The sequence below is a fragment of the Pristiophorus japonicus genome, chromosome 1 (genome assembly GCF_044704955.1).
Source record: "Pristiophorus japonicus isolate sPriJap1 chromosome 1, sPriJap1.hap1, whole genome shotgun sequence".
Classification (NCBI taxonomy): Eukaryota; Metazoa; Chordata; class Chondrichthyes; family Pristiophoridae; genus Pristiophorus; species Pristiophorus japonicus.
The window spans coordinates 196,211,504-196,222,160 of record NC_091977.1 but is presented as its reverse complement, the minus strand read 5'-3'; positions in this window follow the sequence as shown (position 1 = coordinate 196,222,160).

Here is a 10,657-nt window from a genome sequence, read left to right as displayed (position 1 = left end):
TATGAAGGGGAAGTCATGTTTGAAAAATTTGCTGGAATTCTTCGAGGATGTAATGAACAGGGTGGATAAAGGGGAACCAGTGGATGTGATGTATTTGGACTTCCAGAAGGCATTTGACAAGGTGCCACATAAAAGGTTACTGCACAAGATAAAAGTTCATGGGGTTGGGGATAATATATTAACATGGATAGAGGATTGGTTAACTAATAGAAAACAGAGAGTCGGGATAAATGGTTCATTCTCGGGTTGGCATTCAGTAACTAGTAGGGTGCCGCAGGGATCGGTGCTGGGACCCCACCTATTTACAATCTATATTAACAACTTGGAAGAAAGGACCGAGTGTAACGTAGCAAAGATGGGAGGAAAAGCAATGTGTGAGGAGGACACAACAAATCTGAAAAAGGACATAGACAGGCTAGGTGAGTGGGAACAAATTTGGAGGATGGAGTATAATATCAGAAATTGTGAGGTCATGCACTTTGGCAGAAAAAAATCAAAGAGTAAGTTATTATTTAAATGGAGAAAAATTGCAAAGTGCTGCAGTACAGCAGGACCTGGGGGTACTTGTGCATGAAACACAAAAGATTAGTATGCAGGTACAGCAAGTGAGCAGGAAGACCAATGGAATCTTGGCCTTTATTGCAAAGCGGATGGAGTATAAAAGCAGGGAAGCCTTGCTACAGTTATACAGGGTGTTGGTGAGGCCACTCCTGGAATACTGCGTGCAGTATTGGTTTCCATATTTAAGAAAGGATATACTTGCTTTGGAGGCAGGTCAGAGAAGGTTCACTAGATTGATTCTGGCAATGAGAGGGTTGACTTATGAGGAAAGGTTGAGCAAGTTGGGCCTCTACTCATTGGAATTCAGAAGAATGAGAGGTGATCTTATTGAAACGTATAAGATTATAAGGGATGGATGCAGAGAGGATGTTTCCACTGATAGGGGAGACTAGAACTAGGAGGCATAATCTTAGAATAAAGGGCCGCCCATTTAAAACTGAGATGAGAAGGAATTTAATCTCTCAGAGGATTGTAAATCTGTGGAATTCACTGCCTCAGAGAACAGTGGAAGCCAGGACATTGAATACATTTATGACAGCGATAGAGTGTTTCTTACTCAATAAGGGATTAAAGGGTTATGGGGAACGGGCAGGGAAGTGGACCTGAATCCATGATTGGATCAGCCATGATCGTATTAAATGGCGGAGCAGGCATGAGGGGTCATATGGCCTACTCCTGCTCCTATTTCTTAAGTTCTTATGTTCTTATGCGGGATTGTTGATGAGGATGGTGGTCAGTGTTGATTGCAGCTGGTTGTTCTTCATGGTGTTTTATGTTTTTCCTTGTTCGGAAGCAACTGGGATATCTGCCATTTGTTGTTGCTGATTTCTGTTGAAGTTTAGTGTTTTCGCATCTGCTGGTTTGTGTAATTAATTCTGGTAGAATGTTGCTATTTCGTTTTTATAGTGTTTCCTCACAACACGAAATGCAGCTTTTGGTCTGCTCTTTATTTAAGCCAGTTTATCTGCACTAGTCGGGGCCGAAATTGCCCCTTCTCAAGGCCTATTACTGCCGGAAATCTGTGACCACGCTGTGGAGTGCAATGCACCCATTTTGAAAATTCCGTTCCTACGCTATCCCGGCAGTGACCCGCTCTCCCCACTACCGGAGGCTCCACTGCTGCCGATCCATCCACAGTGCGTCACCAGAGCATGCACCGCCGATGTGTCCCCCCCCCCCCACCCCATGGCAAAATTCCGCTAAAAATCTTACTGCCCCCGTTCGCTGCCACCAATAGCTTGTTCTATATGGTGACAGTTTTTGTTAAGGAGCCCTTATGTGTTAGTGGTGTCTAAAGATATTACAGTTAGCAATTGTAATGTTGTGATATTTGCATGGTGATATCATAACTTTCAGAGTGCATTTGCCAAATGAGAGAGCCTAAAAATAAAAACTATGTTATTAACTTAAGAAAGTTGCCTGCAAATTACTTGGGCTTGACCTGGTTTTCATTCCCTCCTCATCTCTTCCTGAACCCCTACTGCATTTACACTGTAGTCTGCAGTTCGGGTCTCAAACGATCAAGTGTTCACTTCTGAAGTTCAATGGGATTAGACATTTAAATTAGAACTGTAACAGTACTGTGACATCTACATTAGTAATGTGAATGCACCTTTAGTTCAACTATCCCCATTTCATTCTGACAGTTTCAGTTATACCAACTACTCTTAAAATAGTGAAATAGCAGACAATAGACTATGACAGAAGTAATCCCACTAACTGAATTACTTTGAATTGTCAGTTTTATATTTGTGATGCAAGTAACTTTCTTTCACTGTTTTTCTGTTTGCGGGGGAGGGGCAGATTTGCTTTGATTTTGAGGTGTGAGATGGAAGTTTCCTATCTTTTAAAGAAAGACTTGGATTTATATAGTGCCTTTCACGATCACCGGCCATCTGAAAGCGCTTTACGGCCAATGAAATGTTTTTACATTTTAAATAGATTTCAGATCTGAGCAGTTGTTATTCCATCACTCTGTTCCACAAAGGGTGGTAAAAAAACAGCTTCTTGCCTATAATTAATTCCCCATGTATAGAGCTCCAAATTTCAGTCCTATCTTTGGGTATGTTCTTTCCCACCCTTGCTGTGGTGGGTAGGAGAATAGCCGAGTCTATACCACCTCGTGGGAACTCAGCAGTGGTGCTAGCATCAGTGTAGGATCCATATCTTTGCCCCTCCCCTCCCTACAGTACAAGGAATAGACAAAAAACAAAAATGAAGAAACATAGCTTCCAATGTTTTGGGCTCATAATCAGTTTCACTTTTTAATTTTAAAAAGTTTTAGATACCAGCGTATTTAATTTTCTTCTGCGTTCCTGCAACATCACTGAACGATCACATGTGTGTACTCTGGAAATCTCGAAATTCTTGCTCTACTCTCAATCTTCAAAGGCTTCTCAAAACCTACTTCTTTAATCTCACCTTCAGTCATCACTCCTACTTCATCACCCTCTTTTCAAGCACCATGAGGTATTTTGCTACCTTAAGAATCCTATTATATATGTATGTAGTTAATTTTCATCGGTGATATTGATAACAATTGACAAGTCTGTAAGTAAAGTAAATTTCTTATTTTGTACCACCACAGATTTGTTGCCGATCGCTTCCTTTATGTTATTTTACCAATATATCTCTGAGGCTGGGTCAGGCAGTTCCATTTACAATAGCTGAGACCTATCTTTTACCAAAGGTCCTCATTCTAGCTTTGCAGTTGGTCGGTGACATTTTCTTTGCGTAGGAAGGCAATTTATTATTTATTGCAGCGATCACTGAAAGCTGAGCCGCGTGTTAGATAGGGGAGTGTGGTGACAGGTGGAAACTGCAACAGAGTGTGGTTTGAGAGAAATTATTTAAATTTACTTCCTATTGTCAAAATATTCTGACAAAGATCATATTCCAATCAAGGCACAGTACCATCCCTAAGATAAATAAAAACCTGAAGAACTGTGTTTTATATTTGATGCAACATTTCTCACAATTATGTGGGAGGGAAGGGACAGAAAGAGCAGGAACGCAGATCATCTATGGAAAACAAACCACCTGGAGCAGATTATCTCCCCTTCAATCTAAACGTGAACTACAGAAGCAATAGTCATTGTAAGAAAACACGCTGTCCATTCGTTACTCTACTAGGGGCTCCTCGTAACGGCTTAGCAAGCAAATTCCCAGCCGTGTGTTGAATTCATCAATTTCAGAAGGGTGCTACAATTAGAATTAACAACTTTGGGCTTGGACGGGACAATCAACCAAGGTTCTCACGCCTAATTACTATCTTGTTGAAAGGCGTGTGTGGATGCTGGGCAGTCGGGGTTTGGCTCGACAGTGGTGCCAGCACACAGCACACTCACCGTTGAAGATCACACATGAATAGCAACCATTTGCACAAGACAGCAGAAGATGTCAGTGTAATTTTATCTCAACACAAGATAACTCCTTCATGGGGGAGGGAGAAAAGTGCCAAGACATTACACAACTAGACATCTCAGGTCAGGGTATACATTATACATATGTTGCAACTCTGTTTCCCCCGCTCCCCCCGGCGCCAGCCAGCAAATAGTGAATTACATAGCCACAGAGGCAGTAGCCAGAGATCTCAAACACCACCCATAGCAAAGAGACCAAGAACGGGCAAATGGCACTCAATTAAGATAATCTCAATGACAAATCCTACAAGAACAGTGTTAAGTATTAATGCTTGGGGATCTCCAGACACCAGAGGGCGCCGCGGTCAAAAGTCATCGGGCTGTACGCATGTGGCATGTGTGCTTGGTCACCTGTATATAAGCTAGGTATCTTTGTCACGCAGGCACTCTTCGGCTGGAATAAAGATGGATCAGGTTGCACCTGAGTGAGTTTACAGTAACCAGACTCTTGAGTCATTACAATTGGCAACGAGGTAATTTAAGAACCTTCGCATGCACAATGGGCACTGTTGGAATCCTGGAGAGATTCATGGAGGGCGAGGATTGGGTGGATTTTGTCAACCACCTGGATCAGTATTTTGTGGCCAATGGCATGGAGGCAGAGGCCTACGCAGTTAAGCGCAGGGCAGTTCTCCTCACCGTTTGTGGTCCAAAAATTTACGGCCTCATGAAGAATCTTCTTTCGCCTGTACGTCCGGTGGAAAAAGGGTACGAGGAATTGTGTACGTTGGTGGGTAACCATCTGAAGCCACAAGAGGGGGATCATCATGTCACGCTACCGTTTCTACACGCATGTTCATGCTGAGGGCCAGGTTGTGTCGGGATTTAGCACCGACCTGCGATATCTTGCTGAGCTGTGTAAGTTCGGGAACATGCTGGAAGACATGCTGCATGATGTCTTCATGATGGGCATCAGCCATGATGCGATCCTCAGGAAGCTGTTGGCTGCAGAGACGCTGGATTTGGAAAAGGCCATCACGACTGCCCGGGCATGCATGATGACAGATGATAATTTGAGGCAGATATCATCGACGAGTCGGAGTTCCACAGCAAGTACTGTAAACAAGATGCCGTCGTTTTTGGGCAGAGCTGCTTATGCGAAACCTGCTGCTGCTCAGAGCCCGCCAACTGGTTCGAACCAGATTTCACCCTGTTGGCGTTGTGGGAGCAATCATCAGCCTCATCAGTGTCAGTTTAGACAATACTCATATGCAATGGATGTTCGAAAGTGGGGCATCTTCACAGGATGTATCCACAATGGAGCAGGCGTGGTGCAGCTCACCACGTGGTTGATGAAGACCAGTTCAATGATGGCCCGGATATGCAACCCAAGGAGGAAGTGAATGGACTGTATTCGTTCCTGAGCAAGAGCCAGCCGATAGTCATTAATGTGAAGCTGAATGGCGTGCCTGTATCACTGGAGCTGGACACGGGTGCGAGCCAGTCGATAATGAGCCAAAGGACATTCAACAAGCTGTGGGACACTAAGGCTGTGAAACCGAAGCTGAGTCCAGTCAATGCCAGGTTGCATACTTACACTAAGGAACTCATACCTGTGCTTGGCAGTGCAGCAATCGAGGTATCCTATGACAGTATGGTTCACGAGCTACCATTACAGATCATCCCAGGTAATGGTCCAACGCTGTTTGGCAGGAATTGGCTCGAGAAAATCAAGCTGAACTGGCGTGATGTCAAGATGTTGTCCTCGGTGGATGATACTTCGTGTGCTCAAGTTTTGAAAAAGTTTCCTTTGTTTGAACCGGGCATTGGTAATTTTACGGGAGCCAAGGTGCAGATTCACCTGGACTCCAATGCAAGGCCTGTCTATCACAAAGCTCGGTCTGTTCCATACATGTTGAGGGAGAAGGTTGAAATTAAGCTTGACAGACTCCAGCGTAAAGGGATCATACCACTGGTCGAGTTTAATGAGTGGGCTAGTCCCATTGTTCCTGTGTTGAAGAGTGATGGCACTGTCAGGATTTGTGGAGACTACAAGGTTACGATTAACTGATTTTCAAAACAGGATCAGTATCTGTTACTGAGGGATGATGATCTGTTCGCCATTCTAGCGGATGGAAAGTCGTGGACAAAACTGGATCTGACGTCGGCCTATATGACCCAGGAGCTTGTAGACACTTCGAAGAAACTCACCTGCATCAACACCCATAAAGGACTGTTCGTCTACAACAGGTGTCTTTTTGGAATTCGTTCGGCTGCAGCCATATTTCAGAGGAATATGGAGAATTTACTCAAGTCCATTCCTAGAATTGTCATGTTTCAAGATGACATTCTGGTCACAGATCGCAACACTGCTGAACATCTGAACAATCTTGAAGAAGTCCTACAGCGTTTGGACAAAGTGGACTCAGATTGAAACGCTCGAAGTGTGTATTCGTGGCACCTGAAGTCGAAGTCCTCAGGAGAAAGATTGCTGCTGATGGCATCAGGCCCACTGATTCGAAAATTGAGGCCATCAAAAATGCACCCAGGCCTCAGAATGCGATGGAGCTGCATTCGTTCCTTGGGCTACTCAACTATTTTGGTAATTTCTTACCCAGATTGAGCACTTTACTAGAGCCACTGCATGTGTTACTAAGAAAAGGCGACAACTGGGTCTGGGGTGCGTCTCACGATAGAGCCTTTGAGAAAGCCAAGAATCTGCTATGTTCAAATAAGTTGCTTGTTCATTATGATCTGTGTAAGCGCCTTGTTTTGGCCTGTGATGCTTCATCATATGGGGTTAGCTGCATACTCCAACAAGCAAATAAATCGGGCAAGCCACAACCTGTTGCGTATGCTTCGAGAAGTCTGTCAAAAGCGGAAAGAGCTTATAGTATGGTAGAGAAAGCTTTGGCCTGTGTGTATGGGGTAAAAAAAAAAAGGACCAGTACCTGTTTGGTCTTCGTTTTGAACTAGAAATGGATCACAAGCCACTCATTTCATTGTTTGCGGAAAACAAAGGTATTAATACCAATGCATCGTCCCACATTCAAAGGTGGGCGCTGACATTGTCTGCCTATGATTACGTCATCCATCATAGACCTAGTACTGAGAATTGTATCGATGCAGTGAGTCATTTGCCCTTACCCACAATTGAGATGGAGAAGCCTCAACCTGCAGATCTACTGTTAGTAATGGATGCTTTTGAGAGTGAAGGAACCCCTGTCATTGCTCAACAAGTTAGAATCGGGACCAGCCATGACTCTATTTTATTGGTTGTGAAACGGTGTGTACTCAGTGGTGATTGGTCTGCCATACCTATGGAGATGCGTGAGGAGACCAAACCTTACAACCATCGCAAGGATGAGCTGTCCATTCAATCAGACTGTTTACTGTGGGGTAATCGTGTAATCATGTCTAAGAAAGCTTGAGAAAAATTTGTACGTGAACTTCATAGCACTCATCCTGGTAGTGTCATGATGAAGTCCATTGCTAGGTCTCATGTATGGTGGCCTGGAATTGACTCTGATCTGGAATCATGTGCATCAGTGCATGCAGCTAAGTAAAGTACCAGCGGAATCTCCGCTGAGTCTTTGGTCATGGCCATCCAAACCATAGTTGAGAATCCATATTGATTTTGCTGGCCTGTTCCTAGGAAAGATGTTTTTTGTCGTCGTTGTTGCATATTCTAAGTGGATAGAGTGTATTATTATGTCATCCAGCACATCTACAGCTACCATTGAGAGCCTTCATATGTTTGCTACTCATGGTTTGCCTGACATTGTTGCGAGCAACAATGGGTCTTGCTTCACAAGTCTTGAGCTCCAGGAGTTCATGAAACTCAATGGCATCAGACATGTGATATCATCTCCATTCAAGCCTGCTTCTAATGGTCAAGCAGAGCCTGCCAATCAAACAATCAAGCAAAGTATGAAATGTGTAACTCAGGGCTCACTGCAGAGACGGTTGTCATGTATATTGCTCAGTTACAGGTCAAGACTTACTGGGATTCCTCTTGCTAAACTACTGATGAAGAGAAATCTCAAGACCAGGCTTTCTCTTGTTCATCCTGATTTGAATGATCGTGTTGAAAGTCAGCAATGGTGTCATGATTGTGTTGCCATGCCACGTGACACTGTTACAGCCAAGGAGGATAACAGAGTGTTTATTGTCGTGCTCAAGAATGGGCAAACATGCAGGCAATACCTTGACCAGGTTAAACTGCGGCACACGGATATACTGGAAACAAGTGAGGAAGATAACTGTGACCAACCAACCATTGTTCACTCAGAGGACTCTGCTGACATTACTGACTCTGAACCTTCAGTCCCTGAAGTGGTCATGACCACTCCCATCAGATCAGCTACTCAGCCCTCAGTCTCACGGACTCAGAATACTCGCCCACAGCCAAAGTTGAACTGAGACGATCAACTCGTGAGAGGAAAGCGCCAGACCATCTTAATTTGTAAGAAGACTGTTGTTAAGATTTTAAAAGAGGGATGTTATGTATTAATGCTTGGGGGTCACCAGACACCAGAGGGCGCCGCAGTTGGAGGTCATCGCGCTGTACGCATGTGGCATGTGTGCTTGGTCACCTGTATATAAGCTGGGTGTCTGTCACGCAGGCACTCTTGGGCTGGAATAAAGATGAATCAGGTTGCACCTGAGTGAGTTTACAGTAACCAGACTCGAGTCATTACAGTCAAGCCATATACCACCATTTCTGTTCATTAATCTGCAAAATAGCCTGAATATCAAACAATATGCGGAATTAATTTTCAATTAATGTTACTGCCCTCCTTGTATTCAGGCCCATTGGAATTTTAGTATTTCTTTGGTAAACTTTCCAATTCTGCAGCAATTCAAAATATTTGGGCCACTATTGAAAGAACAGTCCAACGGGACACAGACATCACATTAAGATGGTATCTCGCTGGAAACAATGAGAAGCTCAAGAACAATGTTAAGTGTGGCTCAGTTGGCAGCATTCTCACTCAAGTCAGAAGGTTGTGGATTCAAGTCCCACTCGAGACTAGAGCACAAAAAAAAAATCTAGGCTGACACTAGTGCAGAACTGAAGGAATGCTGCACTAGTCAAAGGTGCCACCTTTTGGATGAGACATTAAACCGAGGCCCATTCTGCTCCCTCAGGTGGACGTAAAAGATCCCCTGGCACTACTTTGAAGAAGAGTAGGGGAGTTATCACCAATGTCCTGCCACTATTTATCCCTCAAATCAACATCACACAGCCACAGGTCATTACCACGTTGTTTGTGGGGAGCTTGTTGTGTGCAAATTGGCTGTCACATTTCCTACATTGCAAGTTACTTCACTTCAAAAGTACTTCATAGGCTGTAAAGCACTTTGGGATGTCGTGGCTCAGTTGGCAGCATTCTCACTCAAGTCAGAAGGTTGTGGACTCAAGTCCCACTCCAGAGACTAGAGCACAAAAAAAATCTAGGCTGACACTAGTGCAGAACTGAAGGAGTGCTGCACTAGTCAGAGGTGCCATCTTTTGAATGAGACGTTAAACCGAGGCCCATTCTACAGGTACAACGTACGAAATTCGGAATCCTCGGGACTGAATCCATTCTGGTTTTTCCGGATTTCAGACAAGAAAATCAAGTCTGAAATCCAAAATCCTCAACTGAATCCGCGCCGGGTTTTGAGCGGCGAGTTACGAAATCCGGTAAAACCCAAAAGCCAGCACAGATTTGGTCCTGAGGATTCCGGATTTCAGACTTTATTTTCTTGTCTGAAATCCGGAATCCTCGACGGATTTTGGGTTTCGCCTCAAAAATGTCCAGTATTCTGACAATAATTCCGGATGACTCAATCAGCTATGCGTAAAATGTGCGGTTTTCAGAGTTCTGGATTTGGGACGTTGCACCTGTATATACATACAAATCTTTAAGAAAATCAGGGAGTTAATACTGGAAGAATGCTGGAAACAGTCAGTTTTAAGTGTTCAAAAGTTTGGTATACTGTTACACTTCCAGCCAATTATTTAAATTAATTTCATTTCAAATAAAACAAAAAATAACTTTCATTGGACTATGAACAAATATAATTAAAGTCTGACAATTTAAATACATAAATGGTACTTTATAACATGAAAGATCTACAATATTTTTAATAAAGTATTCGGAGTAAAACAAGCCTAAAATGGGCATGATTTCATAATGGCCCTGAAATTCCAGTCGAAGGCTTCTTTCAGACGAATGCCCGACCGGAGAATTTTTATGAAATTACCTGGTGGTCCCGGAGGCACCTGCGGTTCCGGTGGGGTGGCCTTCTCTTCCCGCGCTGCGGAGCGCGCTCCTGTCCTTGAGGTTCGGACGCAGAAGGTGACTGCACAACCAATCAGGTACAATATTCTCATTACTAGCAATCAGAACTCCGTATCTACGGGTTCCCATTGCTGAGAAAAACACACTAAACACAACATAAAAAAGACATCACAATTAAAATTAAACCTGCTTTTACCAGGCACAAGAGTTTGATGGACATTCGCTGGGCTAATAGCGTAATCTTGCCCATGCGAATGTTCTTGCTGCCGCGATGACAGATCACACACAAGCCAGAACTTGACAGATTGGAAAAGCCGGTTTTGGGCGCATGCGCATGGTGCCCCTCCTTGGGTCCTTACACACTCCGTATGGCTGGAATTTCAGGGCCAATGTAAATCATGGGTTAGAATAGGCCATTCTGCCCATAGAAGCTCATCCCTCCAA